The sequence below is a fragment of the Bos javanicus genome, chromosome 5 (assembly GCF_032452875.1).
Source record: "Bos javanicus breed banteng chromosome 5, ARS-OSU_banteng_1.0, whole genome shotgun sequence".
NCBI classification, from domain to species: Eukaryota; Metazoa; Chordata; class Mammalia; order Artiodactyla; family Bovidae; genus Bos; species Bos javanicus.
The window spans coordinates 23550774-23565454 of record NC_083872.1 but is presented as its reverse complement, the minus strand read 5'-3'; the positions used below and the strand labels follow the sequence as shown (position 1 = coordinate 23565454).

Below are 14681 nucleotides of genomic sequence, written 5' to 3'. Positions count from 1 at the left end.
GTTTTTGCTTTGGAAAAAGAGGTTTCCAGTTTTTTCAGATAAGATCTTCGTCATTTACATGGGCTATTACCTCTTTTCCTCCACCCTGCAGGCTACGATGGTAACATATGGTCATTGCTGGGTCCACCTACCCTGGGAGGTCTTTCTAAAAGCTGAAAGACAACACTCTTGGCCTCAGACCAAATGTGAAGTGGAAATGGCCCAGCTTCTTGGCAGCTTCTCTGTCCCACTGACAGCAGCCCAGTTTGTGGAGGCATCTGGTATCAGGAATATCTTGAGCTCAGGTCCTGGGAAAATTTTTCTCTGCTGTTTTTGTGGGGAAAAAAAGCTTTAAAGCCTGTGTGTGTGTTATATGTCAAATATTTTAAAAACCTTAGAACTAAACAAAATGGGCTTCAGGTCATTTATGACTGAGACTTTTTGTAACTCTTAAGGTTGAGGAACAGAGATGAAGTTACATCAAGTTTTTTATAACTGCAGTTATTTTGGAGATGTGAGGGTGGGAAAGCAGATTGTAATTTAAATTGTGTGCTAGACATTTTCCATCCAGCTTAATGCTAAGATTTAGGAGTCAGTGTTTGGTATTTTTAGCCCAAATTGACTTCAGGCTTCTTCCAAGGAACATGCAAAAGAAAAGAACAGTGAGAGTAACAGCGATTAAGTGTGTTGGCTCAGGTGTTGGTCAAAATCTCAAGTCATTAGCTGCATGACTTCTGGGCAATGACTTCTCTGAGCCTAGCTGCAAACTAGAAAGAGTAATTCTTATTTTTCAACTTGTAAGGAGTATTTGCAATAATACATATAAAGTACTTAGTGCAGTTTTAGACACACATTCAGTTCAGTTCAGTTCAGTCGCTCAGTCGTGTCCGACTCTTGTGACCCCATGAATCGCAGCACGCCAGGCCTCCCTGTCCATCACCAACTCCAGGAGTTCACTCAGACTCACGTCCATCGAGTCAGTGATGCCATCCAGCCATCTCATCCTCTGTCGTCCCCTTCTCCTCTTGCCCCCAATCCCTCCCAGCATCAGAGTCTTTTCCAATGAGTCAACTCTTTGCATGAGGTGGCCAAAGTACTGGAGTTTCAGCTTTAGCATCAGTCCTTCCAAAGAAATCCCAGGGCTGATCTCCTTCCAAATGCACTGGTTGGATCTCCTTGCAGTCCAAGGGACTCTCAAGAGTCTTCTCCAACACCACAGTTCAAAAGCATCAGTTCTTCAGCACTCAACAATCTTCACAGTCCAACTGTCACATCCATACATGACCACTGGAAAAACCATAGCCTTGACTAGATGAACCTTTCTTGACAAAGTAATATCTCTGCTTTTGCATATGCTATCTAGCTTGGTCATATCTTTTCTTCCAATGAGTAAGTATCTTTTAATTTCATGGCTGCTCATTATCTGCAGTGATTTTGGAGCCCCCAAAAATAAATCTGACATTGATTCCACTGTTTCACCATCTATTTCTCATGAAGTGATGGGACCAGATGCCATGATCTTTGTTTTGTTAATGTTGAGCTTTAAGCCAATTTTTTCACTCTCCTCTTTCACCTTATCAAGAGGCTTTTTAGTTCCTCTTCACTTTCTGCCATAAGGGTGGTGTCATCTGCATATCTGAGGTTATTGATATTTCTCCCGGCAATCTTAATTCCAGCTTGTGCTTCTTCCAGCCCAGCGTTTCTCATGATGTACTCTGCATGTAAGTTAAATAAGCAGGGTGACAATATACGGCCTTGACATACTTCTTTTCCTATTTGGAACCAGTCTGTTGTTCCATGTGCAGTTCTAACTGTTGCTTTCTGACCTGCATATAGGTTTCTCAAGAGGCAGGTCAGGTGGTCTGGTATTCCCATCTCTTTCAGAATTTTCCACAGTTCATTGTGATCCACACAGTCAAAAGCTTTGGCATAGTCAATAAAGCAGAAATAGATGTTTTTCTGGAACTCTCTTGCTTTTTCCATGATCCAGCGGATGTTGGCAATTTGATCTCTGGTTCCTCTGCCTTTTCTAAAACCAGCTTGAACATCAGGAAGTTCACGGTTCACGTATTGCTGAAGCCTGGCTTGGAGAATTTTGAGCATTACTTTACTAGCATGTGAGATGAGTGCAATTGTACGGTAGTTTGAGCATTCTTTGGCATTGCCTTTCTTTGGGATTGGAATGAAAACGGACCTTTTCCAGTCCTGTGGCCACAGCTGACTTTTCCAAACTTGCTGGCATATTGAGTGCAGCACTTTCACAGCATCATCTTTTAGGATTGAAATAGCTCAACTGGAATTCCATCACCTCCACTAGCTTTGTTCGTAGTGATGCTTTCTAAGGCCCACTTGACTTCACATTCCAGAATATCTGGCCCTTAAGTGCCCAATAATTGGTGGCTTTATTAAAATTATATCTGTAATACATCCAAACTGAGCTTGACTCTTTTAGGCAGCTCCCTTAAGATGGCAAGAGGAAACTAAGTTGTAGCTTCTAGATGGTCTTCAGGGTACAGGGACTCAAGAAGCAGAAGGAGCCCATTCTGCAGCAGCTATCTCTAATCTCTCATTATTAATAGTCATCATATTTGGATGACACTTACAGTTCACAACATGTGATATCCTTCCCTTCTTTCCAATATCTTACATTTTTGTTGCAAAAACATGTGGGGTAGATAATGTTAGCCAGTTCTTCAGTAAGAAAACTAAAGGCCAGGGAGATTAAGTGACTAGCCTAAAGTTGCTCACCTAATAAATGACAGAATTGCAGAATCAGGATCTAAATTCAGGTCTTCTAATTCCTAATTCAAGGGTTCTTTCTATTATACAATAGCAGTCAAAGTTTAACTAATATAGAATCAGAAGTTTAAAAGTATTTATTTTACTTATATAACAAATGATGATACTACATTAAAAATTTTTTTTTATTTACAATGCTGTTACTTTCTGCTGCACAGCAAAATGATTCAGATTTGTATATATATATATATATTCTTTTCCAGTATGGTTTATTACAGGATGTTGAATATTGTTCCCCATGCTATATAGTGGGGCCTTGTTGTTTATCCATTCTACATATAATAGCTTGCATTTGCAAATCCCAAACTTCCAATCCACGCCCCTTTCACCTTGGCAACCACAAGTCAGCTCTCTGCGTCTATGAATGTGTTTCTTTTTCATGGATAAGTTCACCTGTGTCATATTTTAGATTCTACATATAAGTGATATCTTTCTCTTTCTGATTTATTTCACTTAGTTTATAATCTCTAGGTCCATCCACATTGTTGCGAACGGCATTATTCATTCTTTTTTGTGACTGAGTAATGTGTGCATGCATGCTCATTCACACCAGTCATGTCCAACTCTTTGTGATCACATGGACGGTAGCCCTCCAGGCTCCTCTGTCCATGGGACTTTCTAGGCAAGAATACTGGAGTGGATTACCATGCCCTCTTCCAGGGGATCTTCCTGACTCAGGGACTGAACCGGAGACTCCTGTGTCTCCTACATTACAGGTGGATTTTTTTTTACTGCTGAGCCACCAGGGAAACTCATGACTGAGCAATATTCCATAGTACGTACGTATGCCGTCTTCTTTATCCATTCCTCTGTTGATGGACGTTTAGGTTGTTTCCGTGTCTTGGCTATTGCGAATAGTGCTGCTATGAACATAGGAATGCATGTATATTTTTGAATCACAGTTTTGTCTAGATATACGCCCAGGAGTGGGATTGCTGGATCATATGGCAATCCTACTTTTAGCTTTTTGAGGAAACTCAATCCTCTTTTCCATAGTGGCTGCACCAGACATCAGTTTACTTCCCTACCCAAAATGTAGGAGTGTTCCCTTTTCTTCACACCCTCTCCAGCATTTATTTGTAGACTTTTTAATGCTGGCCATTTTGACTGGTATGAGGTGGTACATCATTGTAGTTTCAATTTGCATTTTTCTAATAATTAACATCTTTTCATGTGCCTCTTGGCCAACTGTATATCTTCTTTGGAGAACTGTCTAAAGGTCTTCTGCTCATTTTTCAAATGGGTTGCTTATTTTTCTTTTGTTGTTGTGTTGTATAAGCTGTTCGTATATTTTGGAAATTAAGCCCTTGTCAGTCACATCATTTGGAAATATTTTCTCCCAGTTTGTAGGTTTTTTTTTTCATTTAGTTTATGATTTCCTTTGCTGTATAAAAGCTTGTAAATTTGATTACTTTCCATTTGTTTATTTTTGCTTTTATTTCTATTGCCTTGGGAGACTGAGCTAAGAAAACATTAGCATGATGTGTTTCAGAGAATGTCTTGTCTATGTTCTCTTCTAGGAGTTTTATAGTGTCATGTCTTATGTTTATGTCATGTGACATGTCTTTAAGCCATTTCAAGTTCATTTTTGTACATGGTGTGAGGGTGTATTTCACTTCATTGATTTACATGCAGCTATCCGGCTTTCCCAATACCATTTGCTGATGAGACATTTTTTCCATTTTATATTCTTGCTTCCTTTGTCAAAGATTAATTGACTATAGTTCTGCAGGTTTATTTCTGAGCTCTCTATTCTGTTTCATTGATTCACATGTCTATTTTTGTGCCAATACCATGCTGTCTTTTTAATATATAAGTTTCCTTATGTTTAATTGATTATTGCTTTACCATATTGTTTTGATTTCTGCCAAACATCAACATGAATCAGCCATATGTATACATATGTCCCCTCCCTCTTGAACCTCCCACCTGCCTCCCTCTCCATAATACTATGCTGTTTGGGTTACTGTAGCTTTATAGTATTGCCTGAAGGCTGGGAGGGTTATGCCTCTTGCTTTGTTCTTTTTCTTTAGGGTTGATTTGTCAATTCTGGGCCTCTTATGGTTCCATATAAATTTTAGGATTATTTGTTCTGTAATATTCTATGGAAAAGTCATGGATGAATTGATAGGAATTGCCTTAAATCTGCAGATTGCTCTGGGTGGTATGGCCATTTTAACCATATTAATTCTTCCAATCCAAGAGCATGGGATGATGACACTATCTTTTCTTAGCCTTGCATAACAGTTTGAAAATTTTAGGTGATCTTATTCTCTTGCTCCCCATAAAGTGCCTGGAAGATGTATATTTCTTCAGATGAGAAGATTCAGGTCTTAAGTTCAGAAGTTTAGTATCTTAAGGAGTTTATTTAATTTACTGGGGCTAGTGATGGTACAAACCAGACCTATTCCCCAAAGAGAGCCCCTCTGTGACTCCATAGGACCTTATCTGCACAGGGGCAAGCACCTGCTAAACTTCGTTTGTGTGAATTGAATGGTAATAGCTAATTGTCAGGTAATTATATGTGTTTTCTCATCTATTCCTCAAGACATCCCATCAGAGTCAGACATGGTAAGCTGGGGAATGCTCTGCCTGTGTCTCACTGAATCGATGCTCAAATACCACACATACTCCTCTTTGATAAATCAGGCCAGGCTTGCTGATGCTTAATGTAGGACCCCTTTTGGTATTAACTAATTCAATAAAATCCAAAATTCCAAATCAAGCACAAAAACTAGCAAACCTATCCAGAGGCAAGAACAGAGATGAATGAGATCTGAGGAGCTCTCTGCAGCTCTCCTCCTAGCAACTGCAGTCAATGTACATTATGTTCCCAACAGGAGGTCCCCACCCTCAGCTTTGAAAGTTAAGTTAAAACAGTCCACATTCCTGATGCTCTGTTGGGATGAACAGCCTCCAGAAACTGAACGATCTCAAGTTATTTTTGCTTAAAAAAGGACAATAGGTTTTAAAATATAATGTGCTTTTGATCCTGGACTGTAAGTGAGCACCTCAGAGCCAGCTTAGCTTCTTCCTCTCTTTTCTGTAACTCTCTCTCTTTACCCTTGTTGTACAGCGATCAGCCGCAAATTCAGGACTGTGTAATCCTTTGTCTGGTGTCAAAGGTTTTTCAAGCTCCCATTCTGAACCATCAAAGATTCCTTAACTTCCTTTCAGCCTCTATAAATATCAATTTATTGTTCTTTCTTTCTATTTCTTGTACTGACACTGAATCTTGAGAACAGCTTGATTCAGGGGAAAGCTGAGATCTTAAACATTTCAGAGAAGCAGTAGGTGATGAGAGGGTGAGTGTAGCTACTGAACTGATCCATGGAGCAAAAAAGGGAAAAATAAATTTTGTTTCAGAATTGTAAGAATTTTCTAATTGCACAGTGTACCAACCAGGAGGGCAGCACATTAGCTGATCATATTGCCACAAAAGTGTTTCCTCCAAAAGAGGAAGGAGCTGAAGACAAGAAGGGTTACAGGTAGGCCGAGAATGAGCTTCCAGGAAAAGGTGGCAAAATATTGAACTGAAATGCATTGAGAATCTTTGTACCTGAGAAACCAGCTGTAGGATCAAGAATGGACACAGAGAAAATCAAGTCTTCTTAATGTGTTTTTTTATTTTACAAATTCAAATTAAGAAGTGGTTTTGTTTGGCTAGAATAAAACATCAGGCTAAAGGAATAGTCGCTAGAAAGCATAGAAATGGTGCTATATTACATACTTTTCATTGTAAAAATTAAAAAAAGATGTGTTTAAGATATTGGATAGTTTAAATTTAACGGTAACTTTAATAACCAAGTACTACCTGAAAGAAAGCAGACCTTATTGTTTAGATAGCTAGAACAACCTGAATTCATGAAAGGTAAATATGGTCTATACTTTGAAGAAAAAAGACGTAGAGTTAAGTGGAGACTGTGTAGTCCAATAGCGTACACTTATTGAAATTCTTACCAGTTATAGTATTATTTAAACCCTGGGAATCTAAAAGTCAAGGACAGTACCAGTGTTTGTTCTTGAGCTCATTTTCTAGAAATGAGCTCATTTCACTGAGGTGAAAACATGAGAGTCAAAATATAGCAAGGGATATGGTTGAAGGGTTACAAAAATCTGGGGGCCAGTAGAAGGTTTCAGGAAGAGATAATGTACTGGTTATGAATAGCTGTATAATAATAACTCCAAATACATTGCTTTTGAACAATAAGCACATAGTTCCTGAGAGTCAAGAAACCTGGAGTGGCTTAGCTGGGTGGTTCTGGCTCCTGGTCTCTCACAAGGTTGCAGTCATCATGTGGGCCAGGTCTGCCATTATCTGAGGGCTTGACTGGGGAAGGATCCACTTTCAAGGTGGTTCACTCACACGGTTCTTAGCAGGAGGCCTCAGTTCTCTGCCATGGAGGTATCACTCTAGAAAAGACCCTGATGCTGGGAAAGATTGAAGGCAGGAGGAGAAGGGGATGGCAGAGGATGAGGTGGTTGGATGGCATCACTGACTCAATGGACATGAGTTTGAGCAAGCTCCGGGAGATGGTGAGGGATAGGGAAGACTGGCGTGCTGCAGTCCATGGGGTTGCAGAGTCGGATGCGACTGAATGACTGAACAACACTCATAACGTGGCAGCTAAATCGATCCCAGAGTGAGGGATCTAAGAGAGAGAAAGGCAAAAGTCACAATGTCTTTTATAACCTAGCCTCAGGAGTGATATTCTATCACTCTCCAAAGTTTATTGATCATGCAGATCAACCCTGATTGGGAGAGTGTGACCTCCAGGATTCTGGGCTCACTGGGGGCCATCCCAAAGAATGGCTACCATGGATACTATCTAACTCTAGTAGAAGTTCCTAGGGAATACTTTGATAAACTGTTATTCAAAATCATTTTTAGTTAACTGGTAATTATTAACTGGAATATGAATGTCTGATTATAAAAGGAAAATAGTAATAATAGCCAATATAGTGAATACTTACTAAGGAGAAGGTACTGTCAAAGTACTTTCCTTGTGTCCTCTCATTGAGAGTCAGTACAGTATAATGTTTAAACATTTGAGTTATAGAGACACATAGGCTTTTTCATGGTGGGGCATATGACTTAACCAATCCGCACCTTCAGCTCAGTTTAGTTCAGTCGCTCAGTCGTGGCTGACTCTTTGCGACCCCATGAATCTCAGCACGCCAGGCCTCCCTGTCCATCACCAACTTCACCAACTCCGGGAGTTTACACAGACTCACGTCCATCGAATCAGTGATGCCATCCAGCCATCTCATCCTCTGTCATCCCCTTCTCCTCCTGCCCCCAATCCCTCCCAGCATCAGAGTCTTTTCCAATGAGTCAACTCTTCGCATGAGGTGGCCAAAGTACTGGAGTTCAGCTTTAGCATCAGTCCTTCCAGAGAAATCCCAGGACTGATCTCCTTTAGAATGGACTGGTTGGATCTCCTTGCAGTCCAAGGGACTCTCAAGAGTCTTCTCCAACACCACAGTTTAAAAGCATCAATTCTTCGGCGCTCAGCCTTCTTCACAGTCCAACTCTCACATCCATACATGACCACTGGAAAAACCATAGCCTTGACTAGATGAACCTTTGTTGGCAAAGTAATGTCTCTGCTTTTGAATATGCTATCTAGGTTGGTCATAACTTTCCTTCCAAGGAGTAAGCGTCTTTTAATTTCATGACTGCAGTCACCATCTGCAGTGATTTTGGAGCCCAAAAAAATAGTCTGACACTGTTTCCACTGTTTCCCCATCTATTTCCCATGAAGTGATGGGACCAGATGCCATGATCTTAGTTTTCTGAATGTTGAGCTTTAAGCCAACTTTTTCACTCTCCACTTTCACTTGCATCAAGAGGCTTTTGAGTTCCTCTTCACTTTCTGCCATAAGGGTGGTGTCATCTGCATATCTGAAGTTATTGATATTTCTCCCGGCAATCTTAATTCCAGCTTGTGCTTCTTCCAGCCCAGTGTTTCTCATGATGTATTCTGCATATAAGTTAAATAAGCAGGGTGACAATATACAGCCTTGACGTACTCCTTTTCCTATTTGGAACCAGTCTGTTGTTCCATGTCCAGTTCTAACTGTTGCTTCCTGACCTGCATACAAATTTCTCAAGAGGCAGGTCAGGTGGTCTGGTATTCCCATCTCTTTCAGAATTTCCCACAGTTTATTGTGATCCACACAGTCAAAGGCTTTGGCATAGTCAATAAAGCAGAAATAGATGTTTTTCTGGAACTCTCTTGCTTTTTCCATGATCCAGCAGATGTTCGCAATTTGATCTCTGGTTCCTCTGCCTTTTCTAAAACCAGCTTGAACATCAGGAAGTTCACGGTTCATGTATTGCTGAAGCCTGGCTTGGAGAATTTTGAGCATTACTTTACTAGCATGTGAGATGAGTGCAATTGTGTGGTAGTTTGAGCGTTCTTTGGCATTGCCTTTCTTTGGGATTGGAATGAAAACGGACCTTTTCCAGTCCTGTGGCCACTGCTGAGTTTTCCAAATTTGCTGGCATATTGAGTGCAGCACTTTCACAGCATCATCTTTCAGGATTTGAAATAGTTCCACTGGAATTCCATCACTTCCGCTAGCTTTGTTTGTAGTGATGCTTTTTAAGGCCCACTTGACTTCACATTCCAGGATGTCTGGCTCTAGGTCAGTGATCACACCATCATGATTATCTGGGTCGTGAAGATCTTTTTGTACAGTTCTTCTGTGTATTCTTGCCATCTCTTCTTAATGTCTTCTGCTTCTGTTAGGTCCATACCATTTCTGTCCTTTATCGAGCCCATCTTTGCATGAAATGTTCCCTTGGTGTCTTGAATTTTCTTGAAGAGATCTCTAGTCTTTCCCATTCTGTTGTTTTCCTCTATTTCTTTGCATTGATCGCTGAAGAAGGCTTTCTTATCTCTTCTTGCTATTCTTTGGAACTCTGCATTCAGATGCTTGTATCTTTCCTTTTTTCCTTTGCTTTTTGCTTCTCTTCCTTTCACAGCTATTTGTAAGGCCTCCCCAGACAGCCATTTTGCTTTTTTGCATTTCTTTTCCATGGGGATGGTCTTGATCCCTGTCTCCTGTACAATGTGACGAACCTCATTCCATAGTTCATCAGGCACTCTATCTATCAGATCTAGGCCCTTAAATCTATTTCTCACTTCCACTGTATAATCATAAGGGATTTGATTTAGGTCATACCTGAATGGTCTAGTGGTTTTCCCTACTTTCTTCAATTTAAGTCTGAATTTGGCAATAAGGAGTTCATGGTCTGAGCCACAGTCAGCTCCTGGTCTTGTTTTTGCTGACTGTATAGAGCTTCTCCATCTTTGTCTGCAAAGAATATAATCAATCTGATTTCAGTGTTGACCATCTGGTGATGTCCATGTATAGAGTCTTATCTTGAGTTGTTGGAAGAGGGTATTTGTTATGACCAGTACATTTTCTTGGCAAAACTCTATTAGCCTTTGCCCTGCTTCATTGCATATTCCAAGGCCAAATTTGCCTGTTACTCCAGGTGTTTCTTGACTTCCTAATTGTGCATTCCAGTCCCCTATAATGAAAAGGACGTCTTTTTTGGGTTGTTAGTTCTAAAAGGTCTTGTACGTCTTCATAGAACCATTCAACTTCAGCTTCTTCAGCATTACTGGTTGGGGCATAGACTTGGATTACTGTGATATTGAATGGTTTGCCTTGGAAACGAACAGAGATCATTCTGTTGTTTTTGAGATTGCATCCAAGTACTGCATTTTGGACTCTTTTGTTGACCATGATGGCCACTCCATTTCTTCTGAGGGATTCCTGCCCGCAGTAGTAGATATAATGGTCATCTGAGTTAAATTCACCCATTCCAGTCCATTTCAGTTCGCTGATTCCTAGAATGTCGACATTCACTCTTGTCATCTCTTGTTTGACCACTTCCAATTTGCCTTGATTCATGGACCTGACATTCCAGGTTCCTATGCAGTATTGCTCTTTACAGCATCGGACCTTGCTTCTATCACCAGTCACATCCACAGCTGGGTATTCTTTTTGCTTTGGCTCCATCCCTTCATTCTTTCTGGAGTTATTTCTCCACTGATCTCCAGTAGTATATTGGGCACCTACTGACCTGGGGAGTTCCTCTTTCAGTATCCTATCATTTTGCCTTTTCATACTGTTCATGGGGTTCTCAAGGCAAGAATACTGAAGTGGTTTGCCATTCCCTTCTCCAGTGGACCACATTCTGTCAGATCTCTCCACCATGACCCACCCGTCTTGGGTTGCCCCATGGGCATGGCTTAGTTTCATTGAGTTAGACAAGGCTGTGGTCCTAGTGTGATTAGATTGACTAGTTTTCTGTGACTATGGTTTCATTGTGTCTGCCCTCTGATGCTGTCTTGCAACATCAACCATCTTACTTGGGTTTCTCTTACCTTGGGCGTGGGGTATCTCCTCAGCATCGCTCCAGCAAAGCGCAGCCGCAGTGCCTTACCTTGGACGAGGGGTATCTCCTCACCGCCGCCATTCCTGACCTTCAATGTGGGATAGCTCCTCTAGGTCCTCCTGCACCCGCATAGCCACGACTCTGTGGACATGGGGTTGGTCCTCCTGGCTGCCGCCCCTGGCCTCTGGCGTTGGGGCGTGGAGTAGCTCCTCCCGGCCGCCGCCCCTGACCTGGGATGCAGGGTAACTCCTCTCATCACTGCCCCTGACCTCGGAGGACCTTAGTTTTTTTTTAATCTGTAGGCAAACAAAATAGTACATCTCTCATAGGATTGTCTTGAGAATAAAATAAGTCACCAGTCACCATGCTCTCCCCTAATTGTTAGAACACTTACTCCCCAAAACCCATCTCCCGCCCTCACCCCCGCATTTTCTTCATTTTTTTACCCATGGGAAATTGCAGGGTGTGGGTACTACATTGGACTGACCCAGTGGGAAGCAAGGAAGGCTCAATGAAGAGTTGGATGTCCTCTGCAGAATAGTCTGATGGGCTCCATAATGCCCGTCAAGTCAACCAGGCTGAGTTTCAAGTTGTCAGTCTACTGTTATGTTTGCTAAAAGGCAATGGCACCCCACTCCAGTACTCTTGCTGGAAAATCCCATGGATGGAGGAGCCTGGTAGGCTGTAGTCCATGGGGTCTCGAAGAGTCGGACACGACTGAGCGACTTCACTTTTACTTTTCACTTTCCTGCATCAGAGAAGGAAATGGCAACCCACTCCAGTGTTCTTGACTGGAGAATCCCAGGGATAGGGGAGCCTGGTGGGCTGCCGTCTATGGGGTTGCACAGAGTTGGACACGACTGAAACGACTTAGCAGCAGCAGCAGCAGCAGAAAAATGGGGAAAAAAACGGGGGGGGGGGTCATGGACTATTGGGCAAGTATCTGACTACTCCCTAGGGAAGGTAGTTCTGCTCAGTGGCTTGTAACAACCCACACCTTTTCCACGGGACATTGAAAGCTGGCTAGAGAGCCACGCTGGGTGTCCCTCTGACCTCATGCCCTGTGACTGAGGACATTCTCTCTTCCTGGTCCTGGCACCCCTTGAAGTTCCACTTTCTATTCTCATCTGGTTCAGTTTGGTTTAATTAGGCTCTTGTCGTTTTTATCTCTTTAGCATTGGCCAAAATGTCCCTACAGGACCCCCTCCTCCACCCCAACTATTTTTATATTTAGAAAATAGAAACCTTGGATACAAGTGCTGGCTCCCCCTCAGCTAGGTCATCTGCCCAAAGCCTTCCCAGGTTACTGCAGTCATGCCACTGCATTTGGGTACCACTCTGGATTGTAAAAACAACTTTCCCCAAGTTAAACAGTCAAAAGTTCCAGACAAGTTTATCTGAGTTTACCAAGTTCTCTAAGGATATTTCATTTCCTTTTCTTGCACCCAGTTATTTAAAAATAAATGGTAGGAACTTACAATGGCAATGAGGAGGAATCCATGTTTAGAATGATTCCCCCTACCTCCCATATTCTACCCCCACTCTCCTTTGGAAATGACACTAAGACCCTTTAAAATGTACATGAGCAACACCAGGGATTAAGCTTCAAATGAGAACAGGATAGGAAGTGCATTCGTCAAGTAAACCCTCATTAGCTGATGGTTGTCTATTGCTGATGGTTCCTGTATTTACCTTTTTATTAAGAATGCCAAGATTTACCATCACCAAGATAAAGGGCTTCTCTGAAGTTTGAGCAGCCTCCATCTTTACTGGGGTGGTTGCCACCCCTGGCCTCTGTTCCCACCTGCTGGCAGCACAGCATCTGTAGTCACCTGTCCACACTGGGGTGGGACTGGGGCCAGGAGACCTGAGCAAGCTCCTGTTTCATGTCTGCTAAGCCCTCTCCTTCTCTTTGTTGAAACTTGTCTCAAATTGTCTCCTTAGAGAAATCTGCTTGAAATCATTTCCCTGTCCCCACAGTCAGTCATCCATCCAGTCTAGCTACTCCCTATGGACTTTTTTTCATAAATGAATGAGAACGTCTTTCTTCACAAAAGGACACCAGTGTGTGTGTATGCCTGTCCATTTTATTGCCTTCAAAACCACATAGTTTGAGGGAATAACTCCATTCTGAGACTTTTCACTATTGTGAGTTACGGGTTTTCTCAAGATCATGGGCTTTGCACTGGGACATTTTGGTTCCAGTTCTGCCACTTAGTAGAAGTGCTATCCAACCATCTGAAGTCCTATTTTCTTTACCGGTAAAATATAAATAATGATGGTATTTACCTCACGGAGTTATTGTGAAGCTTATGGAACCATATAAAGCATCTTGGAAGTACTTGGCATATACAAACACTCAATATTTCACTTATTATCATAATTAATGAATTTAAAAAGTCTGTCTACACTCAAGGTTTCTTCCTGAGGCTTTGTGGGAAAGTTTGACTGAAGTTGTCTCACTGTATCTCTATTGCAGTCCTCAATAAAGCAGCCACCATTTTATCCATTATTATTAACAACTCATATTTTAGATGTGAAAATTGATAAAGAGATCAAATGGCCTAAAGAGGTCAACAGTCAAAGTTGTCTCATGGCAGAGCTGAGACTCAAACTGAGTTCCTCAAATTCCACCAAGCACTAAGTTCAAGATTTAACAATAAATCACAATCATCTTTAACAAGGTAGCTGGATATGTAGAAAAACAAACAACAACAGCAACAAAATTATCATAAGATGTAATGAGCACTATGGCAAAGATACACACAAATTGTGTTAGTAACTCAGATCAGAAAACAATTAATTTGGGGGTGAGTGAGGGGTGAAGGTTAGAATGGGGTGAAGTCATGAGGGCTCTGAAGGATAGTTATTGTTGTCTTATCTAGCAGACTTCTGGAAGAAGAGGTCACAAACTGGGCTGCTTGCAGACACATTTTATTTTTCCTTCAAAGTTTTAGAATTATTTTGAATTAATTGCCAACATTTAATAACAGATTTCTCATAAAAATAGAAATGTCTAGCTTTTCTTGGAAAGCCAGATCTGTTGATGTGTTTGTCCATAGTTCCTCTTGCTGTCAATTGGCTGTCCACTTCATCCTGGACTGACCTCCAACACCATCCCCACTGGGCCTCTTCTTGACTCTTGAGCAGGATCAAGAAATTGAGAAGATAAGATTTTCATAGGCACATCAACAATTAAGCATGAACATTTAAAGTGCTAGAGAGGTGCACTGGGATGACCCTACGGAATGGGATGGGGAGACAGGTGGGAGGGGGGTTCAGGATGGGGAACATATGTACACCCATGGCTGATTCATGTCACTATATGGCAAAAACCACTACAATATTGTAAAGTAATTAGCCTCCAATTAAAATAAATTAATTAAAAAAAAATAAAGTGCTAGAGAGACAAGAAAAATCTTTGTTTACTTAAGTAGATTAAAATAGTAAAGAAATCTACTATTTGTTGACTGAACATATCCTTTCC

General features: G+C 41.4%; 1 long non-coding RNA gene across 2 annotated transcripts in view; it reads left to right on the top strand.

Annotated features, from left to right (window-relative positions):
- The window catches only part of LOC133247229 (uncharacterized), a 306141-nt gene that overhangs the window by 110321 nt on the left and 181139 nt on the right, over window positions 1-14681 (top strand). The gene's annotated exons all lie outside the window — the stretch shown is intronic.